The sequence below is a fragment of the Chenopodium quinoa genome, unplaced genomic scaffold (assembly GCF_001683475.1).
Source record: "Chenopodium quinoa cultivar QQ74 unplaced genomic scaffold, ASM168347v1, whole genome shotgun sequence".
NCBI lineage: Eukaryota > Viridiplantae > Streptophyta > Magnoliopsida > Caryophyllales > Amaranthaceae > Chenopodium > Chenopodium quinoa.
Genome location: NW_018745436.1, coordinates 16544 through 33086, shown reverse-complemented (window position 1 = coordinate 33086; position 16543 = coordinate 16544).

The following is a 16543-nucleotide window of genomic DNA, read 5'->3' as shown; positions in this document are numbered from 1 at the left end:
GATGCGTGCCAATTCCTAGGTTTAGGTTAAACCCAAGGCTGACTGGGCTTTTTCCAAGGATTGGGCCTAGGTGGCCGGTTATCCAAGGTGTCATGGGAAGGACACGTGTCGTGTGGTAATTGCTCCATAGTGGACGAATCACTGCTTAACACGTGGCAGGCTCCTATTGGCCCATGTGACGGACACATGGCGGAACCTGATTGGTCCACTTGTCAAATGGTGATTGGTGGGGAAAAATCCCCTAATCAAGGCTCAATCGAGGTGGATTGATCATCCTCAAGATGAGTACGATGCATGCACAAAGAGGGGCTAATACCCTTGATGTCATCAATGCTATACCCTATCACATCTCTATAATTTCTCAATACAACAAGCAATTTATCAAAATCAAGACCATTTAGGGTAGCATTGACAATAATAGGGTATTCCCTTCATTTCCAAGATAAGCATCTTTCAAAGAGGGGGGAAGGGGCTTGAGTTCTATCTTAGGAGGAGGCTTAGAACTCTCCTACAATTTCTCCTCTGCTAGTTCAAACTCATCATCCCTAGGATCATTCTCTTCCTCCTTTTTGGCTTCATTAATGGCCATGACAAACTCTTTTGCTTCTTGAGAGTGGTACTCTTCCTCGCATGTAAGGGCTTCAACCATTGGATCTTGAGGATTCATCATAACCCTTCCCAAGCAATCTAACTCTTCATTCACAACATCAACCCTATAACACTTCTTAACCGTGGGGGTCATGAGTAGCATAAAGAACTCAAAAACAATATTTTCATCGGCAACCTCACATGTAATGGTGTTGTTCTTGCAATTGATCACCGCCCCCAAAGTCTTAAGAGCTTCACGACCCAAAATCAAAGGAGTATCAACATCCTCCTCCATATCCATCACTACAAAATCACAAGGCGCATAAATATGCCTAACTTGAATAGGAATATCTTTTAGTTCACCACAAGGCAACTTTACCGAACGGTCGGCTAATTGGATAGTTTTTCTTGTGGGAATCATTTCAATATTAAGCTTTTGAGCAATGGATAGAGGGATCAAACTAACACTTGCTCCAAGATCTGCTAAAGCACCCCTAGCTTCCATGTTCCCAATCTTTACCGGCAAAGTGAAACTTCCCAGATCCTTTTGCTTCTTGGGCATCTTATGTTGAACAAGTGCACTCACTTGATGGGGGAGAGTGATAAGCTCATCATTAAGCTTCATCTTGTTGGTGAAAATATCTTTCAAGAACTTGGAGTATGAAGGCATTTGTGTGACAACTTCAATGAAAGGGAGGTTTATGTGTAAGTTCTTCATCACACTAAGGAACTTTGCAAACTTATCATTCAACTTCCTCTCCGCAAGTCGACCGAGAAAAAGACCGGTCCATCAAGATTCCTAGCCTTACTAGGAGTTGAAGATGTCACCACATCTTTAGATTTCTCTTTCTCCATACTTCTTTCTTTCTCAACAACCTTCTCTCCTTCAACTTCCTTGTCTTCACTCACACTCTCTTCTCCTTCTTTTTTTTCCTCACTATCCCCCTCCTCGGGACCCTCATAGGATGTACCCGATCTCAATGTGATTGCCTTGCAAGAGTCGGGTTTCACAATGTTGGAATGGTTAGTTTGTGATTGTAGGGGTAGAGTAGAAGATGAGTTGAAAGGGACTCTCTCGGTCAATTGAGCTAGTTGTAAATCAACCATCTTTTTATGAGCCTTGTTCTCTTGCATTTGTTGATTCATAGCTTGAAGTTGTTGAAGAATTTGGGTTTGAGTAGAATCGGGTTGAGATGCTTGCTCTTGACTTCTTTGAGCCGCTTGATTTTGATTATGGTATTGGTTTTGATTATTGTGTTGGTTGTTTCTTGGGTAGTTTGCTCTAGGGTTTTGGGTATGGAATGGAGATGGGTTTTTGGTATTGGGGGTTGAATTTGTATGATTGTTGAGCATGTTGATTCCATTGTTGAGGTTCGTAAGTAAATCCGGGTGGTGGTTGCCTCCACGCTACTCCACCGCCACTTCCCCTATATCCATCTTGCCTTGTGTTGTATGCCGCCACATGCTCCGGGCACCAACCTCCACGATAAGATGTATCATGGTTCGTTCCACCATAATTTTGACAAGAGAAAGAATTGACTTGGGAGGAGCTTGCCCCACTATTGACACTCGTATTCAACTTTGCAAACCCTTTTGTCAAAAGCTCAATTTGATGTTGCAATTGATCGACCTTCTCCAATTCATACTTTCCACCCTTCTTTGGTGCATTCCTCCTTCTACCACCCAAAGAGTAGTTCTTCACTACCTCTTCAATTGTTGCTTCGACTTGATTTTTAGGGACTTTAATAAATTGGCCACCCGCCCCCGCATCCAAGTTAGCTCTAGACATAGGTTCCAACCCATCATAGAAGAATATCATGAGCAAGCTTGGATTGTATTCGTGATGAGGACATGCTTGTACCAACTCTTTGAATCTTTACCAAGCTTCATTAAGACTCTCATCCGCTTCTTGTTCAAATGATGCAATATTCCTTCTCATCTCGGCGGTCTTTTCTTCGGAAATGAACCTCTTCAAGAACGCCGCCTTGACTATCTCCTTACATGTCGTGAGAGAGTTTGACTTGACTTGTTTGAGCCACTTCTTTGATCTACCCGAAAGATATTGTCGGAATAAGTGCATACGGATGTGTTCTTGAGAAACTTGGTTAGTTTGAATCGTGGCACAAAGCTCAAGGAATCTATCAAGATTCTCAATAGGATCTTCACTTGGAGAACCCGAAAATTGCTCCGCTTGAACCATTCTAGTGTATTGAGGATGAATGGTAAAGTTGGTTTCCGTGAAGGGTAGCAAAATTCCTCCCATGAGCTCATAATCTTCAGGATTCCCAAACTCACAAAACAAAACATCATTCTCTTGCCTCGCCATTTCCTCGCTTTGAGAACTTGAAGACCAAGAGTTACTCTCACTATCAAAAATAGCACCAAGAAATCGCCCCTCTTCTTGATAAAGTCTTCGGACTTGTCTCAAAGTGCGGTCAATTTTGTGGTCAATGTAGTGTGTAGGAGGTCCTTGAGATCTCCTTTGCATCCACCAAAGCTAAGAAAACAATTAGCAATGACTAGCAAGAGAGTAAAGGAACAAAATAAAAAGGTAACAAATCCAATAATAACACAATAAGAGTGCAAAACAAGTCGTTTCCCTGGCAACGGCGCCAAAAATTTGATCGGGGGATAATAGGTCGTTACTACTACCCTAGATCAAATCTACAATTTTTACCCCTAACCTATCTCTATCAAATTTATATTAGATAATGGTAAGTCAGGGTCGAATCCCAAAGAAACGGGGTATTGCACAATCACTGCGAAATCTAGAATGTATTGCAAGTAACAAAGGGGTGGTATCATGAGAGTCAGTCAGGCGGCACCTCCCGTCAGTCCGGCTTTCATAGCGACCAGGCGGTACCAAACTTACCATTTGTACCACAACAACAATATTTTTTACAGCCACCTCCGTTTGGTGGACATGCAGCAAAAAATGTCCAACCTATGGACTGGCAGCTACTGTTGCTTAGACTTGGTGAACAGCCGTCGGCCTTCTCCAAGGAAATTACTGAAGCCGCTCAGCCGGCCAAAGTGAAAAATGTATTAGTAGGCGCCTATGACGGCACTACTAACCCAGAAGACCATCTGATGGCATTCACCAACCTGATGTACCTTCAAGGGTTGGATAATCCCACTTGGTGCAAGTGTTTCCCAGCGACTCTCAAAGGAATCACACAACAATGGTTCGGAAACCTGCCGACTGGTTGTGTAAATAACTTCAAGACGCTTGCTTACTTATTCACCTCCAACTTCGCCATGAACATCCCTGCGAAGAAGACGACCCTTGATTTAGGAACAATTCAGCAGGGCGAGAAGGAGGAGCTTCGTTCTTACATCATGCGGTTTAACCTGATGAGAATACAGATTCAAGGGTTAACGGATGAAGTAGCCTATACTGACTTTTTCAGAGGTCTCAAAGACGGGTCAACCTTCAAATTTGATTTGGTCCGCAAGAGGGTGGCGACTCTTCAAGAGGCCTTGATTGAAGCGGAAGCCTATATACAATCGACTGAACTTTGTAGTACGGTAAAACAGTCAGACGGGAGAAGGTCCGACAAAAGAGAAGGACAACAGAAACAGTCGTCAAACAAAGACGAGAAGAGAAAACAGGTCTGGGCGGCTGATTCCTCTAAACAGCCGGCCTAGAAGAAGAAAAAAGAATTCAAACCATACTCCCCAAAGTATGCGTTTAACAAGGATAGCTAATTTATCCTAAAGGAAATCAAGGGACGGATCTCAATTGAGAAGCCGGTCCCCATGAAGGGTTCTGCAAACAACCGGATCCAAGAAAAAATTATGTGATTATCATGAAGATGTTGGTCATCACACCAATGAATGCATCAGATCACCGCCTGGCTGAGCAAGGTGATCTTGACACTTATGTCAAGAAATCTACGGGGAACACTTCCTCGAAAAAGCAGTCGGCCAAAAAGAATCAACAGGCCGACAGCTCCGATACAGATGATGCAGTCGTCTACACCATTGCAGGCGGCTTCTCAGGAGGCGGCCCCACTATTAGGGGCAACAAAGACAATATCAGACGGTTAGATGTAAATTCCGTTCACCAAGAACGACCCTCCAAATATTCATTTCCTGAGATTGTCATCACTGAAGAAGATCTAGGAGGGGTAAGAGGGCCGCATGACGACCCTATCGTTATTGAATGAAAAGTGGCCAACCAGAGAGTTGGCCGAATCCTCATAGATACCGGAAGCTCCTCAGATCTCATCAGTAGCAAATGTCTATCGAAACTAAAATATCAGACTGATTGCATACATTCGGCATCCCACCCTTTAGTAGGGTTTGGAGGAGGAGTCGTCCACCCAGTGGGACGAGTTGATTTACCCATCCGCCTGGGCAAAAAAGGGGAAGGACGACACATGGTAGTCTGGTTCCTAGTAAAAGATAAACTCTCGGCCTACAACATGATTATGGGACGACCAACCCTGAATAATTCCAAGGTTGTTAATATCCCATCTCTTATGTTGCTCAAGTTTGAGAGGGATAATGGAACAGTCGGGTCCCTAAGGGGAGATCAGAGGATTGCCCGAGAGTGCTATCTCTCAGATGTCAAGCCCACTGTTATAGCCACTGGGTCGAGAGGTAAAAAAATAGACCTTGACAATGTTAAGGAGAGTGCGCCTGTTCAAGAAGCACGCGGCAAGAAGAGAAAGGCATCCCAGACAGGGGCCGCAAGAAAAGACATAAAATAGCAATCATTGACAGAAGAGCGGTCGGATGAATTCCGCCCTCAGCCAGCTGGTGAGCATACGGACCTGATCTTAGATGACTCGCGTCCTGACAGAACAATCAAGGTTGGGACGACTGCTCTAAGGGACCTGGGTGACGACTTGCACAAACTATTGAAAGAATACAAGGACATCTTTGCATTCGAAGTCCATGAAATGCCAGGCATTAGTCCTGATCTGGCGGTACATAAACTGGCCGTGGATCCGAAAAAGAAGCCGGTACGGCAGAAGAAGCGAAACCATGGCGAAGAAAGAAGTCAGGCGGCAGCCGCCGAAGTTAAAAAATTACTTGATGCAGGGTTCATTCGGCAATGTTACTTCCCAGACTGGGTTGCAAATGTGGTGCTTGTTAAAAAGCCGAATGGCACCTGGCGAATGTGTGTAGACTACACAGACTTAAACAAGGCGTGCGCCAAAGACAGTTACCCACTGCCTAAAATTGATAACCTGGTCGACTCAACAGCCGACCATGCTTTGATGAGATTTATGGACGCCTACTCTGGTTTTCATCAAATTCATTTATGGAAGAAAGATCAGGAGAAGACGGCCTTCGTCACTGATCAGGGGTTATACTGTTACACGGTCATGCCGTTTGGTCTTAAGAATGCCCCGGCCACTTTCCAGCGAATGATAAACACTGTGTTCTTTGATCAGATTGGGAGAAATGTCGAGGCATATATTGATGATATGATTGTCAAGTCTAAACTTCAAAAAGATCATCTATCGGACCTTCGAGAAACTTTCGCCACACTCAGGCGGCACCATGTCATGCTCAATCCTTGGAAATGTTTCTTTGGAGTTGAGTCTGGGAAATTTCTCGGATTCCTTATCAATCAGAGAGGAATAAAGGCGAATCCTGAGAAGGTTCAGGCGGTCATCGACATGCAGTCGCCTCGTACCATCCGAGAGGTTCAGAAGTTAACAGGTTGTCTGGCGGCCTTGGGAAGATTTCTAAGCCGATCAGGCGACAAATGCCAATACTTTTTCCAGGCAATTAAGAAAAAGGCAAGGTTTGAATGGCGGCCGGATGCTGAGGCGGCCTTCCAGAAATTGAAAGTTCACTTGCATTCCTTACCGAGGCTGGTCAGCCCTTTGCCCAATGAAGTACTCTACATGTACCTGGCCGTGTCTGATCATGCGTTAAGCGTTGTTCTCCTTGCTGAAAGAGACGGATGTCAGCTCCCGGTCTACTTTGTCAGTCACGTACTGAAAAATGCCGATTTGAGGTATCCCTTAGTGGAGAAATTTAGTCTTGCACTCTTCATGGCTGTTAAAAAATTGAAGCCCTACTTTTTGGCACTTGCAGTCGTCGTGTATACAGACCAACCTATCAAGCGGCCACTGACCATCATGGAGTCGTCAGGCCGAATGATCAAATGGGCCATAGAAATACAGAGCCTCGAAGTTACCTTCGAGCCTAGAAAAGTAGTGAAGGGGCAAGCCTTTGCTGACTTTATTGTTGAGATGACTCGTCCTCCTGACTCTCAAGTTCCAGACCAAGTCTGGAAGGTATATGTGGATGGAAGCTCTACTTCAAATGGTTGTGGAGCAGGTGTCATATATCAGTCGCCAGAGGGCGACAGGTACGAGTATGCTCTACGCTTCAATTTTCAGGCCTCAAACAATGAGGCAGAATATGAAGCTTTACTAGCCGGAATCCGCATGTGCAAGGCGGCAGGGGCAAGAAAAATAGACGCCTGTTCCGATTCACAATTGATAGAGAGTCAGTACAATGGCGAATACGAAGCAACCCATCCGACCATGATCAAGTATTTACAGGCGGTCCGATAAGCAGTCGGCTCCCTTGAGGATTTCCATCTGACCCTAGTGCCGAGATCAAAAAACAACCAGGCGGATGCACTTTCAAAATTAGCATCATCCGCCTCCTGTGATACTCCTCGAACTGTTTTTTGGGAAGTAATGGAGAAGAGAAGCATCGAGGAAGACCCTATTGGAATCCTAGACAGAAGCTCAACCTGGATGGATCCAATCAGGGCATATCTGACAAACGGTACCCTGCCGGATGATCATCAACAGGCGGCAGCACTGAAAAAACGAGCAACCAGTTTTGAAATAATAAAGGGATAACTTCACAAAAGGGGGTACCTTCAACCCTTCTTAAAGTGTGTTACTCTAGAAAAGGGACGAGAGATACTAGACGATCTTCACTCTGGTTACTGTGCTTCCCATATAAGCGGTAGGACGCTTGCTCAACGGGCAAGGCGGTAGGGCTACTTTTGGCCTACTTTAGAAGCAGATGCAATGGAGATGGTGAAAAAATGTGACAAGTGCCAAAGGTTTGGCAAGCTAATTCACCGTCCGGCTACTGACCTCACTACCATTCATAGCCCACTACCGTTTGCTAAGTGGGGCATGGATATTATGGGTCCATATACGCCTGCTACAGGCAGAAGGAGGTACATACTTGTTGCCGTCGACTACTTCACTAAATGGGTAGAGGCGGAGGCTTTAAAGGGAATCAAGACGAAGGATGTAATTTCATTCATTTGGAAAATGTCATCACTCGGTTCGGGGTTCCCATGTCTATGGTTTTTGATAATGGTCCCCAATTTGAGACGCCTGTTCTCAAAAGCTGGTTGGGTGACCAAGGAATTGCACACTACTTTGCATCTGTCGGCCGTCCACAAGCAAACGGCCAGGTAGAAGCCTTTAATAAAAACATCTCAGACAGTCTCAAGAAAAAGATTGAACGAGCAGGCGGCCTATGGGAGGATGAATTACCACATGTTTTCTGGGCCATTAGGACGACTGAAAAAGGGGTGACTGGAGAAACTCCATTCCTCCTAACTTATGGTGCGGAGCTGTTCTTCCAATAGAACACTACGAGCCGACTCTTCGAGTAATGCTATATGACGAAGAGGCAAACTGGGAAGCCATGCGCCTAGCATTAGACTCACTTCCTGAAAGGAGGGGCAATGCTGTCTTGCGCCATGAAATTTACCGCCTGAGAATGACTAGATCGTACAACAAAAAAGTACACAGGCGTCCACTCAAAGTGGGGAACTTTGTACTTAGAAAAATGGAAGCAGTTAGAAGGGCTAATGAGTCTGGCAAACTAACTCCCAACTGGGAAGGACCCTACCGAATCTGTGAAGAGGTCAGGGACGGTACCTACCGTCTGGAAACACCAGACGGCCAACCGTTGCCTCGAACTTGGAATGCAGATAATCTTAAGAAATATTTCTTTTGAATGATATAAATAGTCAAGGGCTACTTAATAAAAGTTTGCATACTTAATATTCAATTTTGTACTAAGAGGGGCACGCCTACTAACAAACAGTCGGCTACTCTCCATACTCAGTTTTCATTTTTACTTAAGAGGGGCATGCCTACTGACAAACAGTCGGCTACTCTCCATGTTTAATTTTTATTCTTACTTAAGAGGGGCAGACCACCTATACATTTACAGTCGCCTACTCTCCATTGAGTATTTCACTTTATCATCAGAGGGGCATGCCGTCTGTACCTTTACAGTCGGCTACTCTCCATTGAGTATTTTACTCTATCTTCAAAGCATGCCGTCTGTACCTTTACAGTCGGCTACTCTCCATTGAGTATTTTACTCTATCTTCAAAGGGCATGCCGCCTGTACCTTTACAGTCGGCTACTCTCCATTGAATATTTTACTCTATCACCATAGGGGCATGCCGTCTGGATATATAGTCGGCTACTCTCCATAGAAGAGGGCCGACTGGTTCCAAAGCACACAGCCACCCTCCTTATACTTAGCTAAAAATGATCAGGGCCTGGGCGACCCTGTGCCTAAATAGGCGGCTACCCTCCTCTTACTTAGCACCTACGTTCACCAAGAACTAACCAAGGCCACAAGACGAATGATCAGTCCAGGCGCCAAGCCAACTGATCCAATCTTTCAACTAATATGACCTGTCCCAACATCATAGCAAGCGTCCGGCGGCATCCCTCTGGATGAAATTCGTCGCAGAGAGCAGCTCCCTTTTGGGTGGAACATTGCTCTATAAACTAATTACACGGCACCTATACGACTGTCCCCAAGGGCAACCACGTAGCCGTTTTTTAAACAAGGATAACTTTATCACTAACCAAACCAGTGGTAGCAGTTGACATCTGAGTCAGATGACCGCCTGTATTACTTGGGATAAATGCAGGGGGTACCTCTTAAGTTAATAGCCAACAAACATTGGCGAAAAAAAAGGGTCAGCCGGCCTCCGCCGCCTGGTACCTTTACTACTCAAGCAGGAGTGACGGTGACTGAGTAACACCAAAGTTAACTCATAGTCACTCTCTCAAACTTAGTATGGAGCCTAAAAGGTATGAGTCGTCCGCCTGTTTTTAGCAAACAGGGGCTCTCAACCACTACTCCTGCTAGGTTAACAACCTATGAGTTAAAAGCCAACAAACATTGGCGAATAAAGGGGAACAACCGGTACCCACCGCTTGATACCTCTACTAAGTTACTTGGTCACTCCTTAAAAATTTAGTATGAAACTAAAAAGGTGTTCATACAGCACCTGTTCACACTAGATTAAATATGGCGGGGAACAGTCGGCCTAGACGACCTAAAGTCTCTAGCCTAAAAGCATGACAAGTAGGAAACCACTTTCCTACTTGGTTAATTTTACAAATGACAAGATCGTCTAGCCTGGAAACAGACAACCAGTCGTCCAGGGGCATAGGCGGCGTGACTAACTATCCGTACCTGTCTGCAACTATCGGCCATGTAAAACAGTCGGTATAGTGTACAATTGGATATCAGAATATTCAATACTTAAACAAATTTGAAGCAAAACAAAAATATTCATTAAAAAGAAGCCGGTCATTAAAGACCGGCAAAATATTCAGAGCCCCGGCCCCCTGGCCGGGTAAATACAAACAAACGGCACGCAGGCCAGGGAAAGAAGACATAAAGCTTATGAAGGGGGCAGATCTTCAATATTAGCAGTTGCCGCCTGGTCAGCACTCTTTTTGCTGGACTCGGCTTCAGCTGCATCCTTCTTTGATGTATTACCCCAAGCGGCACAAGCGCCACCATCGGCTGCTCCTCCTCCTCCAGTGCCTCTTCCTCAGCAGCCGCCAGGATCTCTTGATTATATCTATCAGAACACTGGCGGTACGCTTTTTCCTAGGAGGCAAAGTCGGCATTGGGGAAGAGGCGACCCCAAGTCATGCGCTGGATTTGAGCAGAGTCTTCCATCATCTCCCGGACCAGCTCTTTCTTTTCTTGCTCGGCCTTTTTCGAGAGCTCCTGAGTAAGACTCTTCTCCTGGGTCACCAGGCGTACCTTTACGCTCGCCAAGGATTTCTCCAAGGTTTCATTTGAGGACATCTTTTGGCGAAGAGGTCTCGGCTCGGCCTTGAGGTTGTTGATGGTCGACTCCAGCTCGCTATTCCTCTTCTAGGCCGCCTCTAACTGAGCCCGGATAGCGGCGGTAGCCTGCGCCTGATAATAAAGAATATCAATGGTCAGAACTTCATTTTGGGCAATTTGAAACATTGCCTTATCACAGTCAGAGGCGGTCATAGCTTTTGCAGCCTTTACCTCTTTGTTCTTCCGGTCAAGCAGCTTGCGAAGGCCGTTCACTCGGAGCAGGGCCTAAGTAAAAAGGGGAACAAGCGTCAGTTTCCAAACAAAAAAGAAAACAGGCGTCCTGGATTTCAAATACTCAAAAATATGCTAAGTATACCTCAGCAAGGACCCCTGCAATCCCGTCTAGGTCAAGGGTGCCGACACCCCTGACCGCCTCCCTTTCAGCTGGAGGAACGGCTTTGATCATAGACTTGGCCACTTCGACCAAGTCAGGCTCCTGAGGGCTGGCTGCATCAAGCATAAACAAACGGATTAGACCTAGTAAAGGAGGGAGCAAGTCTAAAATTTACAAGGACAATTGCATACTTCTAGGTGGCCCAGCTGGAGTTTTAGAAGAAGTGGACGGCTGTTTCTCAGCCGCCACATGTTTCCTCCGGGCCTTGGGGTCCGGCTGTTGGGAAGAAGAAGCTCATGGAGCGCCCGTCTAAACACAACTCCAAAAAGAGGGTGAAAGGTTCGAAGGCCACAAAGGGTACCCCCTTGTTGGGGGAGTCGGTTGAAGACTATTGCATGATGGAGGCCCGGAACATGGCCGCCGCAGCCTTGGAGGCGGTAATTTTGCTCATGGCGTCCACTGCAAAAACAAATAGCAAAGTTAATAAAAGTCATAACAAGAAATGCATGGAACAACAGAGTATTCGACAGGCCGGCTACCTCTTGAGCACCGACTGCTGAGGCCACAGGCGGCTAAAAAGTACTCGTCGTAGAGCCATTTGAAGCTCGGGACGCAGTGCAGGGGTACTTGCTCTCGTACCCCTGAAGTAGAGTTCACCTTCGACTCTACTTTGAAGAGTCCTTTATCTAGGATCTCTTTCTTAGCCTTGGGGGGAACAGGCGGCATGCTGCGGCCGCCTGCAAGAAGGGGCGGATTCCTGTTCCACCTGTTGAAGCGCTTGTTCAGCTTTGTGTCTGAACTCTCAATGATAAGGAAGGTGCTCCACCAGTCCTTCCATTTGTTTGCTTTACCTCTCGTCATGAGGTAGCCCCTGTGGCTCGTCAATTGATACCAGCCGGTACCGCCTGCCTTAGGGGTCTGGCTGAGGTAGTTCATGTGGGCGAAAGCCTCGAAGTTCGGCTCCACCCCGTGCAGTTCGCACCCGGCCACATAGCCGAGTACGTTGACCCAGGAGTTCGGGGCTAACTGCCATAACCCCAACTCATACCCAACCAAGATCCGCTGAACAGCCGGATGTAGTGGGAAGCGCAGACCAGCCTTGATGGCCGCCTCGTAGCAGCCAAAGCAGGCGCCATCATAACTGGTACCAGCCGGCCAGACGACTGTGTCTTCTGGATCCGGCACGATCACTAAAAAGTCGGGGCCCATTGTGTGGTTTGCGATAAAGCTCTTCACTTTCTCTTGCATGGCCGTGATCCGGCCCTGAGGTACCGTGCAGTAGTAGGGGGTATTTTGCTCTCGGTGAGAGGCGGATGGCTCCGCCCAATCGTCCCCCTTCTCAACTGCGTGAGAAAGCCTCGCCTCTTGTAGGCGACTGTTTTTCTCTTCTGTGTCCAGAGAAGCATGGCCAGAAGAGCTAGACTCGGAATCGTCCTCTGACGAGTCCGAAGAGGACGACTTCTCCCCTCTCCCGGAGGGGCCCGCCTCCTCTCCTTTAAAAGGAGCAAGAGATAATGTAGAATTGTCAACTGTAAAATGGGAAGGGGTCACTTTTACTCCTCCCTCAGAACTGCCGGCTTTCAAGCCGCTTTGTTTCACTTCCACATTTGGCGCCTGGTCAGATGTTTCACTAATCGGCACCCTGTGGGAGGAGCCGTCTGAGTTTGAGATCCTGGCAGTCTTTTTTGTTCTGGCCATCATGCTCTGCATAGACACACATACAGTCGGACTTTGTATAAAGGGCAAAGATGGGTCCAGAAAAGGGCAGGCGGCACTCCTAGTCCTAGATTCAGCCGTCCCCGGTGACCGGCTGATCACTAACCTAGGTCGTATCGTGTGCTTCCGTGGTGCCATTTCAAAAAAGAATAAAGTAAAGAGAAAATAAAGAGTAAGAGAACCGACGGTTACCTAAACGAGTGACGATTGATGAAGTTCTGAAAATCCTTTGCAGTCGGCTTGTCAGAGCAGGCGGTAGGCAGAAAGGGTCCAAAATGTCAGAGCAAGTTCAGGGGTCCGAATGTTCTCTCACAAAGTTTTCAAGTGTGAAAATGACCGAAGTCAACACTCCTTTATATAGGCAAAGTGAGAAGGCGAAGGGTCACTTCCAGAATTCAAAATTTGGGCGGGAGAATCTCTCGGCCTCTCGCCGAGTAACACCTGTAGCAGGCCGTCGCCTATTACAGGGCGATACCTGTCACAGGTAACACGTGACCAGTCACGTGCCACCTGTGAGGGGAAAATGATTAGGAAAATTTTCTCCCACCAATCGGAATGCGCCACGTGGGCCAATCAGGTCCTGCCAAGTGTCCCCCAGTTGGACATCTCAAGGCTTGCCACGTGGCACACGCTTATTCGTCCACCCTGGACTTATTATGTCATGACACGTGGCATACTCCATGCCTAATGGAGAAGCCGACCACCTAGGCCCAACTTCCGAGGGAAGCCCAATCAGCCCAAGGTTAACCTAAACCTAGATTGGCACGTTTCCCGAGGTTATAAATACCTCCCTTAATCCTCATTAAGGGAGATTACGCGAACACCGCAGATTACACACATTAAACACTCTCACCTAGAGAGACCCAACCACTTTAATTTCCGCATTAATTACTCCTTAATCAAGTACAAACTTGACCGTCGGAGGCGGATCTCCAACCATCCGGAGCATCCGTTTGTTTTGCAGGTACAGGCGTTCGGGTCCAGTCTCGAAATTGTAACTCTCCCGCAGGACATCAGAAAACCCCGAAACAATATGGTCAAAAAGCACTATGGAGAGGGGGTTCCAATCATGATCAACAAGACAACTATGAAAATCAATACGGATTCATGCCAAGGAGTACAAACTCTACTCAAAATAATTCATTCTCATGCAATTACTCGAAGCAAGTTGATGAAATCAATCAAACCTAAACTAGATCATTCTCATGCATTTAATCTAGGACTAAAACATTGGGGTTAAAGGTGCAGAACAATAACTCCAAGCATATTTAAGCACAAATCATCAACTCAAGGCAAAACCCAAGCAATAAGCAATATAAACTCAAGCAAACATGATTTTCACCCATTTCCCTTGCTAGAAATCTAAGATAGAGAAAAGGAAAATAGCCGTGACAACTAAATTATACATGTATTCAATCCTAACACAACTTAACATGATTCTAAATCAAAAAGAAAGCAATGAAACAAGTAAAGCAAGGAAATTTATTGAAGAAAACACAAATAAGAACAATAAATCAAAAGACTGGAGAATAAGGAAAAGAGATTACTATTATAAATATTGAGGGATAAGCCAAACATGAAATAGTTGCAATAATCTTGAAGAAAACTTGAATATCTTGATTACCAAGATTGAAACATGAAGACTACCTATTTTCTCTCTCTAAAAGATAATTATATTCTCTCTCTACAAAGTATTTTTGATGTTAATGGAATAGTAGATACATGAAGATTTAAGCCAGAGACTATTTACAGTCTCTTGTTAAAACAAGGTAAACAGGCATGGGAGAGTCCTCTCCATTCAAGCTGACGCGCCCTCTCAAGGCCATCTCCAGAAACTGCTATGTAGCTCAGGATGCACCTGTCCGTGCCCGAGGCTACTTGTAGCAGTGCGCTCTCTCCTTTGTAGCATTTCCTCTTCCTTGAGCAAGCTACCTTAGCAACTCCAACTTCGTTTAGCAATCCAAAATTCTCCCACGAGGAGTTAATAAAGCACACGAATAGAAGGTAAAAATTAGAAGAAATGATAATAGAGAAGGAAAAACACGAGAGGGAGCTAAAGTAATTAAAATAAAGGTAAAAACGGTAAGAAGAGGTATAAAAAATGACAAATCCAGGGAATTCTCTAGTTAAAAAAAGTGAAATTAAAAAAATTAAAATAAAGGTAAAAAGGTAAGAAGAGGTATAAAAAAGTGAAAAAGTTGGCACCGGTTTTCCTTAAACCGGTGGCAATTAAGGTAATTAGAACCGGTTCAAACCGGTGCCATTTAAAAAAAAACGCGAATTTTGCTGCTTCAAGCTTGGTTCAATGTCTTTCTTTCCTCATTCCTCGTTTTGGCTTCAATAATTCCCACGAAATTTTCCCTATTCTTTTCTCCCTCCATCTCCATTGAAGGGTTGTGTGACCTTAAATTTGTCACCTCCATTGAAGGGCTTTGCGAGCTTTATCCTCTCCATTGAAGCAGTTAAACTAAGCGACCCTCGTACTCCGTCCATACGTACTACCCATCTCTCCTCCATTGAAGCAGCTTCAAGGTAAGTACCTACCTTAGGTTTTAGTTACTCCATTGATGAATTCCTTCCTACTCTTGAGTTTTTTGAGGATTTGGTTTTCAATTTAGTAATCATAATGTTATTGTAATCAAGATTTGAGGTAAGGGTTTGGCTTGTTTGAGGTTAGGGTTTTGGTTTCTGGATTATGAATATTTCTGGGTATCTGGTTCCTAGGTTTTCTTGATTTTTTTTCCAGTTTTTTCTAGGTTTATTGTTTTCAGGTTTTTATTGTTTTCTGAGTTTTTGTTGGTTATTTCTTTGTTCATAGTTTCTGAGTTCGACATTTTTCAAGGTTAATTTTGGTTTTTCTGGGTTCCAAATTCCTGGGTTTTTATTTGATTTTTATCGGTTTTTCTGGGTTTATTAGTTTATAGGTTTTTCTTGGTTTTTTTAATTTTTAAAGTTTCTGAGTTCAATATTTCTAAGTTTTTTTAGTTCTTTTTAAGTTCGAAAATTCTGGGTTTAAATTTTTAGGTTTTTCTAAAAAAATGATTTTGTTGAATTGTTGAATTAGTTACTTTACTTATTGATGAATTGTTTAATTAAGTTAACTTAATTTGTTTTATATGCAATTCATGCCAAAAAATTTTAAGCATTTAACAGAATTGGAAGATAAAAAACAAAATTCTAGGGTTTATGTAATTTATGAAAAACGGAATCCAGATCCAACTTGGTCGTCTTAGCTTTAACAATCGAAGAATCGACGAAAGTAGTCTCATGTCACCGCATAATTTTTTATCACCTCATTCTCCCATTCCTCAATCTCCACTCGTTAAAGCAAGAACCTAAACCATTTTAAGTATGATCGAAGAAGAATATATAAGTATTCAATACTTCAATGATTTTTTGCAGTTTTTCTGATAATTCAGACTGCCAACTAGAGATTCGTTGGGATTATTATTGTGTAAGTTTAAGGGCTAGGGTCAATTGTACTTAGGTTTTTTTCCCCAGATTATTTTTGTTTAGGGTTACCATATCAATATATTAGTGTTGTTCAATAAGATGTTACACATATATACATATATGTTAGTGAAATATACTACATAGCGAATTCTTAGATTGAATATCATTGCTCAGCTTCTCAGTCTTTCAGTATCACCCTATACTATAAATCTAATCAAATTATGCACATTAACAGGTAGATGAGAATCCCATAACTTGATAAAAAAAACGAGGGAAGAGCAACATTAAACGAATACAGAGTACATGTAATAAAAAGCTCAAACACAAACGTGC